Below are 12,148 nucleotides of genomic sequence, written 5' to 3' on the forward strand. Positions count from 1 at the left end.
ATGGGAGCCATAATCCGAGATAATCCTATAGAACCCTATGCCTCTCCATCAGCCAGTGAGTCATCTGGCTAGCTAGCATCTCACACAACCTTTTCTGTCCTCCACTTTCACAATTTCTTATATATATCAGATATATAAGAAAACCATTACAGCAGTTACCATTACAGCAAGGATTTTAATTCTATTAAATTACTTTTTCCTAGTTTCCTGCCAAGGACTATCATCAGATCAGGATATTTTGCAAATGCTCTGAATTAAAAGTAAAAACAGACAAGGCAGTCAAGATGATGAAACCTAGGATAACCTAAAGATAATGTGCCCATGTTGTAGAATGTGCTTGTGTAATGTCAATTAATTCAAACTCTGCACTTCAGCACTATGCATGCTTCCAATTTTAATGCCAGCTACTACAGAAGGGTTGCCTTGTAAGGTCGCTGTCTTTTTCTCACTAATTGGTGAGTGAAATGTATTTTAAGTGATATTGTGGTATAATAATAATTACAACAACAACACTACTAATAATTTCCCTTGTATGTTCCTTGTATTTCAACTGCTACAGAGTGTGTAATAAAAGAATCAATGAATGCAAAGACATAAATTGTGGAAAAGGCGTTACTAAACTTTACATAAACTTTACATAACAAACAAAGACATTAAAACAATACGAAACTAAAATCAGTAGTTATTATACTATTCGCCACAAAAATGTCTAATAATGTGTTGTTGTGTTTTTGCTGTATTTTTCTTGTTCTACCTAACCATCTGTCGTCTTCCTGTCTGTCTTTCAGTCACTTCTACAGGTGAATGTGTTTCTAGAGATGCTGTTGATAGCTGTCTCTGTTGAATATCTGTCTTTTATGACATTTTGGTGATGGGTACCCCGTTTAACAGCATTTCTTGTTACTGATGTTATTAGTGGTAGCAGAGGTAGCCAAGGTAAGTCAGGCATTGGTAGAAAAGCCTAGTTATCTTTGCCTCAGGGCCCTAATTTCCTGCTGTACAGCACTTGATGCAGGGCTGCTGTTTGTCACTGGCTCAGAACATGGTCCACGTGATGGTCTGAAATTATTGCTTTAAGTATGCAGTTTTTTTCCTGGTTTGATGCTCAGAACCGGCACAGTAAACCCCAGGCCTAAATTAGTATTATCATTTGCCTTGGGTAAAATTCTTCCCCAACTATCTATCTATCTATCTATCTATCTATCTATCTATCTATCTATCTATCTATCTATCTATCTATCTATCTATCTATCTATCTATCTATCTATCTATCAGCCTGCATGACAGTCCTTTCAGGTTACCTGGCAGAAATTATGTCTGCCTCTTTTTGTTACCAATTTGAGCTGGTAGCAAACATAACTACCATCGTTTCTCCCCATGGTAAACAATCAATCATCATATACTGTATAATAATTGCACACTTTCCCTATCAAGTTAACTGCATTTCAGTAATCTGATGTGAAACAACTGTCGGATAAGATAAGACAGGATAAGATTTATTTATTTGTCGCATACATAGCACAATGCCAAGTGAAATGCCAAATAATAATAATAAAGTCAAATAATAATATTATTAATAAAAATTAATAATTACATACAGCACATAAGACAAAAAATATGTACAACTGAGGAAATAAAGGGGGGGGGGGCTCGTATATACATGCAGATTATTTTTAGTATTTTTAAAAAGTGTCAGTAAATTCAGGCATGTGGTGTAATGTAGTAATGCAGTGAGGACAGTGTGCAAGACCAGAAAAATGATCACCGCTTCATGAGTTAAGTCACTGTGACGTCACAACAGTGAGGCGAACACTGTCACTGTCAACCGTAAAAATGTAAAACCTAAAAGGCAAAAACACTAACTAGAAGTTTTGTCACATACCGGCCACTGCCAGTCATAGAAGATTTAGGTTGAACTGGATTAAAAGGACTGGAATGACAATCCACAACAGTCATATTTGCAGTGCACACTTCATATAAGGTAAGATTAATATGTAATGCATCATCAGTTTCAGCCTGGATAAGGTCATGAGTTAATAAACAATAAATAGTGACTGAAATTACGTCATATTGATCATTATTTGGGGGATTCTTGTTAATGCTAATCCTAACCGCTAGGTTAGTGAACTCAAAGTTAGTGTTTCAGGAGTATCCAAGCAGAAGTTGTATTTGCTACGCTAATTTCCACAGTGGTCCCGCTTACTTCTTGTGATATCTTTGTTGGAGAGGCTTCACTTGATAAAGACAGACCAGACTTCGTACTCTCTGTGTCCTGTCAAACCGCCCATCCAGTAAGTGAAAGTAGTGAATGTATTCCCATCAGTCAGTCATTCTTGCCAAAACACTCCTGCTAACCCTTACAATCAAGCAAATTTGAGATGTTTTGCCTCCACGTAAGCCCCGCCCCTCAAAATACGTCACATTATTTACAAGCAGTGAAGGGTTATTTAACATCTTGGATCCAAGTTGGATATAGGTTACTCATTGCGTGACAACAATCTAGTCATCACCTTTACAGTGATGTTTTAGAAAACAGCTAATCCGGCTACCGACCAAACGCTTATATATCCGGCAGCCCGTGAAGGAGGCAGCCTCCCCGAGCTGCCTGCAGACTCACAAGACTCCTTTATATCGCTCCCGGCTCCCGATTGGCCCAGCCGGCTGGGATAGGGGGCGTGGTCTGCGCCTGAGTCCTGGCACCAGTCTGCTCTGCAAGCAGCGAGAGGTGGAGAGATTTTCCCCATCACACACTCTGACTGTCACACGCACACACACGCACACACACACTCTCAGCGAGAGAAACGGGACACATCCTAAACGGTGAGTGGATAATTTTACTGTTTTTCTCACATTCGGGACGTGTCATGGCGTGATTGTCTTCATTTTCCCGTGTCCCCCGATCTGCACCGTCCTCCTCTTCCTTTATAAATGAATGATGATTTTTGTTCATATCCGTAGCGTTATGCAGAAACCCGGGTCTATATATAGCTTATATGTACATGTTTAATGGCGTGTAGACATTGCTGTGTGCTTCCCCATCACAATGGCAGAGGATGGTGGGCGTGTGAGGAGATGGGGATGGAGGGGGAGGGGGGTGGGTGATTCTGTGTCTCATGCAGAGGTCCGTGGATTCGTGTCTCTTTGTTATGGTGGTGCCGCAGTCGGGATGGTACACCCCTCCTGCTGAAAAATCACCAGGCTGCTGTGGAAGTCAGAAGTGTTCCATGGTACTCCTGAACCTTGGGATCAGGGTAAAGTGCAGTGGCCTCATTGCATGTGATGTTTATTTGAGACTCTCCTTTACTATTATAATATCCGTATATGGGTCTACAGTAAGATGTGGAATGGGATCAGTGGTACTTATCTCTAGTATGTAGGTAAACAGCTGCACCAACAGTACCCAGGCCTTCTTATGTAAAGGCTTTCTCCCCCTTATCTTACACCGGTTTTAGGAATAGTCTCTGGTGTTCTATAGGGACTAAGCCAGCCAGTATACAACGATACCCTCCTCCCTGCTCTACACACTCAGACACACACTGCATCCTCTGTCCTTGCGTGGATTAGCACACATTGTGCCATCTAATCTCATATTTTCCCTCCCTGGTCGTTTTTGTCTACAGCCTTGTTCACACGTGAGACTGAATATTCTTCCATCGATGATAATAAATGCCCTGTAGGCTCATTAATGAATAGCTTTCCGCCACAGCACAGACCCTATGAGTACTATGGGATGCTTATTGCACACTTAGCATAGAAGTGGCTCTGAAGTTCTTTTTAGTAAACACCGTAGTATCTGTTGTGTATGTGACCATTGCAGCACTGATGCAACGCTGAGTAAAATCTTTGAAGTCGAGACACGTGGCTGCACCATTACGTAAAACAGTAGTCTGGGGCCTTGTCTTATACACTATATATGTCAGCCTGACCGGTGCCTTTGGGAACTCATGGATCTGAACACGAATTGGAACTAATGTGTTTAATGTGCCATCCTCTGCATCTGTCAGACATACCGCAATGTATTTCACCATAATGTCTAATTATTCATCCGTTCTTTGCCCTGCCACAAGCAATCGATCTCATTCATTTGCTCAACTGATCAATTCATCTTTCTAAAATAGTGAGACATGCCTGCAACAGTTTCCCTCCAAAGTCCAACATGGCCTCTTCTACGGCCTGGTTGAGTTTTAACGTTGATATGAAACAAAGAAAAGCAAACATCTACCAAGTTGATCAGAATGTTACCAGTTCATTTTCCATAACTCCCAACGACTTGTGACATCTAATTTTAAGTCTATTATTGCAAAAAAAATGTGTGATAGAATTTTGTGAACAGATTTTTTTTTTATCAATTGTTTTGTGTTTTTACCTAATGATCAATCATTACCATTCTACAATATGATGTAAGTACTTGTACAGATGGTGTATCTATGCAGACTACTCTCCAGTGTTCTACAGGAGGTTTTTTTAATGCATTTTGGCAATTTTAATTCAGCATTTTTTCCTTTTTTTTTTTTTTAAAAAGTCTGATCTCTTCCTGGTACTAGAGGAGAAGAGGTAACAGAAGAAGTGGTGCAAAGATGTGAGGTATATTTAAAAAGCGCCAGTCAAAACTCACAGTAAAAAGAAAATGGCAAGTAATGGTATTACGATGCTTTTGGTTTGTACATTACTTTAATGAAGGTTACACTTTTCTCAGAGCTCAGCACTGATGTAGTGAATGTATGCATTGTGTTCAGTTTTGCATTATTTGATCTGCCATTTTTTCCACATCCTGAAAGCCTGTAAATTTTCTTCAGATGTTCAAAGATTTCCATGAACATTTGGAGAGACTTTTCTGCACAAATTGAAAATAAGAAACCATGCAAAATATTGATGACAGAATGCGAACCCAAATACAGTCTATATGTGATTCACTTGGAAGAGAAAAATATAATCCATTCCATTACATTGCAAGTGCAGTAATAAATGAACAGAGAAACAGCTCTCATGCACAGAGTAATATACATATTTACACAAATCCGCTATATTAAATGTTAAAACCAACTTCCTAATATTGTGTAGGTCTCCTTGTGCCTCCAAAACAATTGTGACTCATCAGAGAATGGACATGGTCCTTCTGAGGGTGTCTAGTAACAGGATATTGTTAGTGGGGGTCTTTGGGTTCTATGGGTTGAGGGGAGGGACCTCTGTGGATCATCCCACAGATACTTGATCAATTTGGGATCTAGTGAATTTGGAGGCCAGGTCAACATCTTGGGCTGTTCTTCATGTTTTTTAAGTTGTTCCTAAACTATTTGTGTGTGTGTGTGTGTGTGTGTGTGTGTGTGTGTGTGTGTGTCTCCATCCTGCTGGGTTTGTCTGCTGCCATCAAGGAGTGTCATTGCTATAGGGTGGGGGTGTCTGGTCTAGGTGGGTGCTACATGTCTAAATAGCATCTACACAAATGCCATTTCCAAGAGTTTCCCAGCAGAGCAAAGAAATGTCACAAGATGGTCAATGTGATTTACTTCGCTTGTCAGTGGAATTGTGTATGTAGACATTAAAAAGGGGAAATTGCGTAGTGTGGAGGAAACTGAGGTAAAATTATTTGGACTTCAAAATGTGTGCTTATTCTACCAACCAGATAGTGTTCATGTAATCCCATGATGCAGTGTAACTAACTTTACATTACAGACTTTTAAAGCCATATCAGACATTAATAATGATTATAAAAACTAGTGTCCGAAATATAACTTTTGTGTTTTTTTTTATTATTATTTATTACAGTATAAAGTCCGTCAGTGATATGCCTCAGCCATATTAGATGCTAATAACCAATACCTTGTGCCCTGGGGCTGACTGAGGTCAGTTGAAATGATCTAAAATGATCTTATACTGTGAGGTAGGTTCCCTGAGCCTAACTATGCCTGATCACCTGTGGTTTGGGAAATTTGATGCAATTTCTGCAGCTCTGTACAATGGGTAGAAAATCAGGAGAACAAGCAAAAGCCAGGCCAGATCCCTGTCTTTTGTGATCCCATTTCACAGTTGTTCTTGAATATCTGAAAGCGATGAAACACAAGAGACAGGCGGATGATGCCTGTGACTACATGCAGGAAGCTAGATGGATTATTAGAGATGTTCTAATGCATAGCTGTTGTGATGTTGAGTCCATGATTTCTGCCTCAGGGATTGGTGGGATTATGTGCAATCCCTCTCAGATTACCAGCCAAGGCAGGCAGGAAGTCAGTGGTCATCAGCCAGGTATATTCAGAGTTTTCAGTCCATTTGCCAGGCAGGAAGCCACTGCAGGAGGCAGTCACTGTCACTAAGATGGCCAAGCACTAACTATGTATGTCTTTTTACATCATAATAATATTGGGGATAATCAACTGTTTCTGTAGGAAATGTGTGAAGCTTCCCAGTCATTCAATAGTTCAACAGACAACGGCTGTACAGTAGAGATGGGATCCAACAGTGTTGTAGTACCCCTAGGCAATCTCAAAGCCCTAATAGTGGTTTGTAAAATTTAAGATTATGTAACAGCTTGAGGTCAAAGCATGAGCTATCTCCTAGTTTTTCTGGCCCTCATCAACTCAGGTTATATAAAGACACTGATAACACTTGCGGTCATGAAGATCACTTTCTGTCTTTCTACTTCTTTAGCCATTACAGAACAGGAATGAGTCCAAATACAACAAAGTACAGATTACTATTCTGCCAGCAGTCTGAATATGTAATACTACAACATATGAATTCCACAGCTTGTCCAACTGACATGGATGGCGTGCAACATGTGTCTTTTGCTACAGTTTGAATGGATTAGCAGCTTCATCGTGGAGACTGAAGATCAGACATAAGATGACTGAGTTGGCTATCTAGTATACTCTTTTTCTTTGCGTCCACAAATTAACACCATTCAGGTACCCAAGCAGAGATGGTATATATTTCTACATTTCAAGAATATAAAGCTTTTAAGAATGTCATCGGAATTCTACATCGTTGGTAACGAGTAGAGTGCTTAACTTCACCGTCTACTCCTACTGATCAGGTTAATATACTTCCAAGTTGGGATGTCATCGATTGGTTTTGACCGTTTTTGCAGTGGCTGGCGTGAATCCAGGTTGCCCTTTCTGCTACCTTGACCCGAGTGTACTTGGTTAGAAGGAGTTCTTTCTGAACTCTTTTACCACCACCCAATCACCTGGATTCAAAGACTGAGGAGCTGGTGTGGCAGGAGGCAGTAGTGTTGCTTTTACCTGTTGAGAAATCTGAGAAAGAGCAGAGCAGCAGACAAGTTCTTACAGTAATGCTACATATCATTTTCAAACAGGTCAGTAGAGGGGAGAGGTCTGGTTCCAGGGACCACTCCCATGGCTGGTGGTTGTCCAAACTGTATCTTAAATGGGCTGACATTTACTCTGGACCTTTTCCTCATACGCATGTACATCAGTTCCACTGATAAGACCTGTATCCATGATAGTCCTGTTTTTGGGTTACATGTATAAAATATAGTATAATAATGTTCAGAAAACATCAGAGTAAATCAGAGTAACTCTTAAACAAATTAATGTCCAAATAGTCAAAGATTTAAGTCTAGCTCTAGTTGTTCCATGTCTATTAATGTAAATTCATCAGGACACAAACAGAACCCTTAGTGCTAACGTTCCTCTGTGTATGTCGGATGTGTTAAAGCCGTGTCCTGTTGTTTCTGGTGTTTACACTTTGGCCCGTGTGCCCAAATAAATCAGTTGATGCAGATTTAAAGCTCTGGTCTGAAAATCTTTTGCTCCAGGCGTCTTTACTTAACTCTTGCAACCTTATATTGTTCAAATACTGGCTTTCTAAACATTTCAACCCCAACCAAAGCTACTTAATTAGAAATTAGAATGGTTTTGCAAGCGATGTAGTAGTGTCACCAGTGGGTTCACATATCATTCATACTATATTTTCCTTTCCCTTTCAGTATCTAAATATAGTCTAGTCAGATTCAAATAGCAATGATGGGAATATGTGGGCAAGACCAGTCACACTTCAGCGCACTTAATGAGCAATAGTAGTTCTGACTCATTACTGATGACCATAGAGAATTACTGAAGTTATGAGTTATAAGTTAGAAGCCTTTCTTAGCGCCACAGTTTGGACATAGGACCTGAAATCCCTGGAAAATTACGTCTTACTCACAGTAACTCAGTCACTGAAAGAAAAATGACTGCACTATTGTGTAGGGGGCACAATACAGACTGATATTATCAGCTATTAAGAAATATTATTGAGTTTTGTGTCTTCATTGTACTGTTATCTAAAGCGCTGTTGAAATTTATTTGACTTAAATGTTTCTCTTCATACGAGGAGTAGTGAGGAGAAGGTCTCCTGAACAGCCTCAACTTGGATCTACTTTAGTTGTGGTTACCATGGTGACCTTTCTTGGTTAAAAGTAAACCACCTTTGTGAAAATGAAAGGCCTGTGTTGAATCACTGACTCACTAACACACTATTCTTGGTTTGTGTGAGAGACCCTGGCAATAACAGAAGTCTTTTCACTGATGACATGAACAGAGCTGTTTGTGAGAGCACTGATCTTTTAGGCTTCAGATTACTTGAAAAGTTTTAAATTTGCTATCTGTGGCTAATTTAAGTAACGCAAGAGCAATTGACACGTATGACACACTAATGGAATTATGTTTGTGCATTTTAACTGTAAACACACGGGGTGTCTGTGGAGATATACCTGTGCAAAATCACTAGCCGTACATATTTTGTTATGTTTATATGGCCAAACAAATAAGACTTTCATATTATAGACACTGAATGACTTCAGATTTTTAAAAGTTGACTATTGTGTTGTGAAAATTGAGTCCACGTTGACGAGTCGATAATGTTACTAAAATAAACACAGTTGAAAGTAATGCTTAGCAACAATGAAATCTATATTCTTGACCTGAATACACATTGTAGAGTCTCCCACAAAGGAAGACATGGGGACTTTTCTTCAAAGTAATTGAAGCTTGAATACGGCTACTATTGGCCCACGTCAACACCATAAACACCGTCAGTCAGACACTTCTCTCATCTCTACCATGACCTCTGTCCCTTACATGGTGCATTTACTGACATCAAGAACAAAAAACATGCTCTGCAACCACAGCAACAAGGTCAAGTAATAGAACACAACAGAACTGAAAATAAACACTTGAACAGCATATTGTAAGAAAGAATAATATAGGTGTTAAAGGCTTTAAAAGTATCCTTAGGACTGGTCTGACTTTACCTTGGCCATGCAGTGAATGGATCAAACAGACACTTCAGAGAAAACAACAAAGGTCATCCTCTCCTGCAGAGACAAGAGGCTGAGATTCAGATATGAGCTGACATCATGTGATACAGCAAAGCCAGGGAAACACTCTTTGTTTCCCATCTTCATCATCCTCTTCCTGAGAGCTTCCACCAGTCTGTCTTTTGTGATTCTGAACAAGCAAAGGTCATTTCTGTCCTGCTGGTTGTAGAGTTTAAGATTGATATCAGACCTGACACCAGACAGTACAGCAGATGTAGGGCAGAATAAGCATAAAATGTCTCCTCTATCAAGTGTCCTCAATGCATTAAAGTGTGTACCCTGTACACTGCATAGCAGTTAGAGTTCATAATTTGACCTTGGAATCAAGAGTAGAATAAACAAAGTTAATTGTGTTGTGATTTCTTTTAATGGTGCTGGTGTAATTAATAAATAGGAATATGTGTACTTTTGTGTCTTGTCCTTACTTTAACCTTCACTTGTATGATAAATATTCTATATGCGTGTTCATTGAAAGTAGCACTTTATTGCCATGACTGATTACTATTTTATTGATGTTCAGGAGAAAATCTATGTTGCAGACAGCTCTGAGTGCTGGAAGTTCTCCCCTGCAGAGTACTTGGGTACATTATCTTCGAGTGCATCTAACGTTGTGACAAATGTGACCAATGTGTATGTATGTATGTATATTATTATTATTATTATTATTATTATTATTATTATTATTATTAAAACATGACGATGCTATTGGCCCCAGGGGAGAAATTACAAAGGACCTAACATCTCGACTTTGCACCCTAACATCCGTCAAAACTTTGGTTTACAGAGGCAGAAAAAATGTCACAAATCAAACAAAAGTCTTGAAAAAAATGGTGATATTGGTGACATTAGCTGCTTCTGACACAAGCAATTCTTTGAGCTAACCTTCAACTCGCAAGTAGCGTAGGGGTATGTAGTTGTCAGGTTTTAAGAAAGACAAAACATCTAGCATTATTGGCACTCCATGACAGTTTAGATTTTGTCTGAACTGTCTCATCTCTTTCATTTGCTCTTGTAATCTTCCTCCATCCCATCCCCTACTGTGAAGTCTTGATTTTGCCAGATCACTGTGAAAACACACAGACTCAAGCACAGCACAGAGCCACGTCTGGCAGATTTATACATTTGGTGATCAGGCTGGTTGAATAGATGCACCTTGCTCTGATATAATCATGCTGTGTGTGTGTGTGTGTGTGTGTGTGTGTGTGTGTGTGTGTGTGTGTGTGGTTGACACAATGTGTTGTCAGCAGTAATTTAAACTGCTGCTCATCAGGGACACACTGTGCATGCATGTGTGTGGGTGTGTCGGAACTTGTGCCCATCATCAGGAAGGAGACAGCGAGGAGTTGCTGAGTCACCATGGCGACTGGCTGGGTAGCCATGATGAGATTTTATTAACACGTTAGACATGACTCTGGAAAAAAATGGAGCTTGTCTTCAAGGAGCAGCCGTGGTTGTGTGTTTTCCTTAACTTGCCCTATCCCTAATAGTTGATCAATGAAGTGGGCTCTTTTTTTCATGTGCACACTATTACCCAAATTGTTCGCATCCTCGTTCCACACTGATTTCCTTTCATCAGATGTAACAGATTTTTACCAACAACATAAAAAAGGAGAAGAAAATGAGAGAACGTGAATAGAGCTTCTCAGTATAATGTAGTCCTCGACATGACCAGCACTTTCAGAGTCAACATTTTTGAACCTCCTAATGGACTCCCAGACACTTTTCAGCTGCCTAGATTATTAGCTCCTAACTACATTAAGAGACTCATTTATCCTCTGCGTCTGTCGGCCTTGTCATCTTAGGCGTTGACTCTTTGAATGTATCAGTCAGTCAGTTTAAGACCTAAGTCTTGTTTGTCACTGACCACACAGACAGCAAGCACAAAATAGCGTAGTTCCTTATTGGACTATTGCAATTTTGCATTTTTGTTTTATGTAGAAATGATACTAAGTGTTAAACTAAATTGTGTCCATGCTCGGGCTTCCCCACATCAGAGAGGGCAGTGTCAGTATTTGGACTTGTTACAGCGAGCTTTGTCAGATTGTTGGTTGATTCCTCCAAGACTCTCCAGAGATAATTCTGGCAAAACTTAAACCTGCTACCAAGGTACATGGAGGAGGAAAAGACATTGAAGAAAGGTCAAAACTCCAGCAGAACTTGTGGTAGTGTATGAAAAAAACTTTATTGTCATTAATGGTCTGTATTACAGTCATGAGGACTTTGTTTTGCCTATATATTCCTAAAGTTAAGCAACGTACTGTAGATTTGTTCAGTTTTTTTCTTTCTTTTTTTTACTACTGCCTGTAAGTTTCGAAACTTTTCTTGTTAATCTTAGATTTTTATTAACATTACACTTGAAGGGAATATAAGCAAACTTTTGCAGATAAATAACTCATACACTCAAACTGCTTACACGTTTCAAATACACTGGAGAGCAGCATTGTCGTACAGCCGTCGCATCTGAGGAGGCTTTTTGGCGTTGTTTTTGTGTCCTTGTTCGAGGCACTACATAAATGGACACAAGGACAACTCACAGGCACTGACTAGCAGACAAATGGAGAAAATTATCTGTGCTCTAATAGTCCAAATTAACATGTTGAACTGGGTAGTGTTGCCTCTGTCAGCATGCTTGAGTGTTGCTGCAATTTTGTTTTGCTTGTCCACTACTGCAAATCTTTTTATCTAAACTGGTTGTTTATCCGTTACGTAGCTAAGAGTTTAAATCTGCATATGATGTAATATAGCTTTGGATCACTGTAATATACATTTTTTAAAATTATATTGGGATTCCTCTGTGTTTAAAATCCATTTTGACTTTATTGTGACTTTATA

General features: G+C 39.4%; 1 protein-coding gene across 4 annotated transcripts in view; it reads left to right on the forward strand.

Moving 5' to 3' along the window:
• Positions 1-2,673: 2,673 nt before the first annotated feature.
• The window catches only part of map4l (microtubule associated protein 4 like), an 83,410-nt gene continuing 73,935 nt past the window's right edge, over positions 2,674-12,148 (forward strand). For all 4 annotated transcript variants that reach the window (XM_047588773.1, XM_047588774.1, XM_047588775.1 and 1 more), the window contains exon 1: positions 2,674-2,820. The gene's annotated coding sequence lies outside the window, so the exon portion shown is untranslated. The remainder of the gene's footprint in view (positions 2,821-12,148) is intronic.

This window comes from Mugil cephalus, chromosome 7, assembly GCF_022458985.1.
Source record: "Mugil cephalus isolate CIBA_MC_2020 chromosome 7, CIBA_Mcephalus_1.1, whole genome shotgun sequence".
NCBI lineage: Eukaryota > Metazoa > Chordata > Actinopteri > Mugiliformes > Mugilidae > Mugil > Mugil cephalus.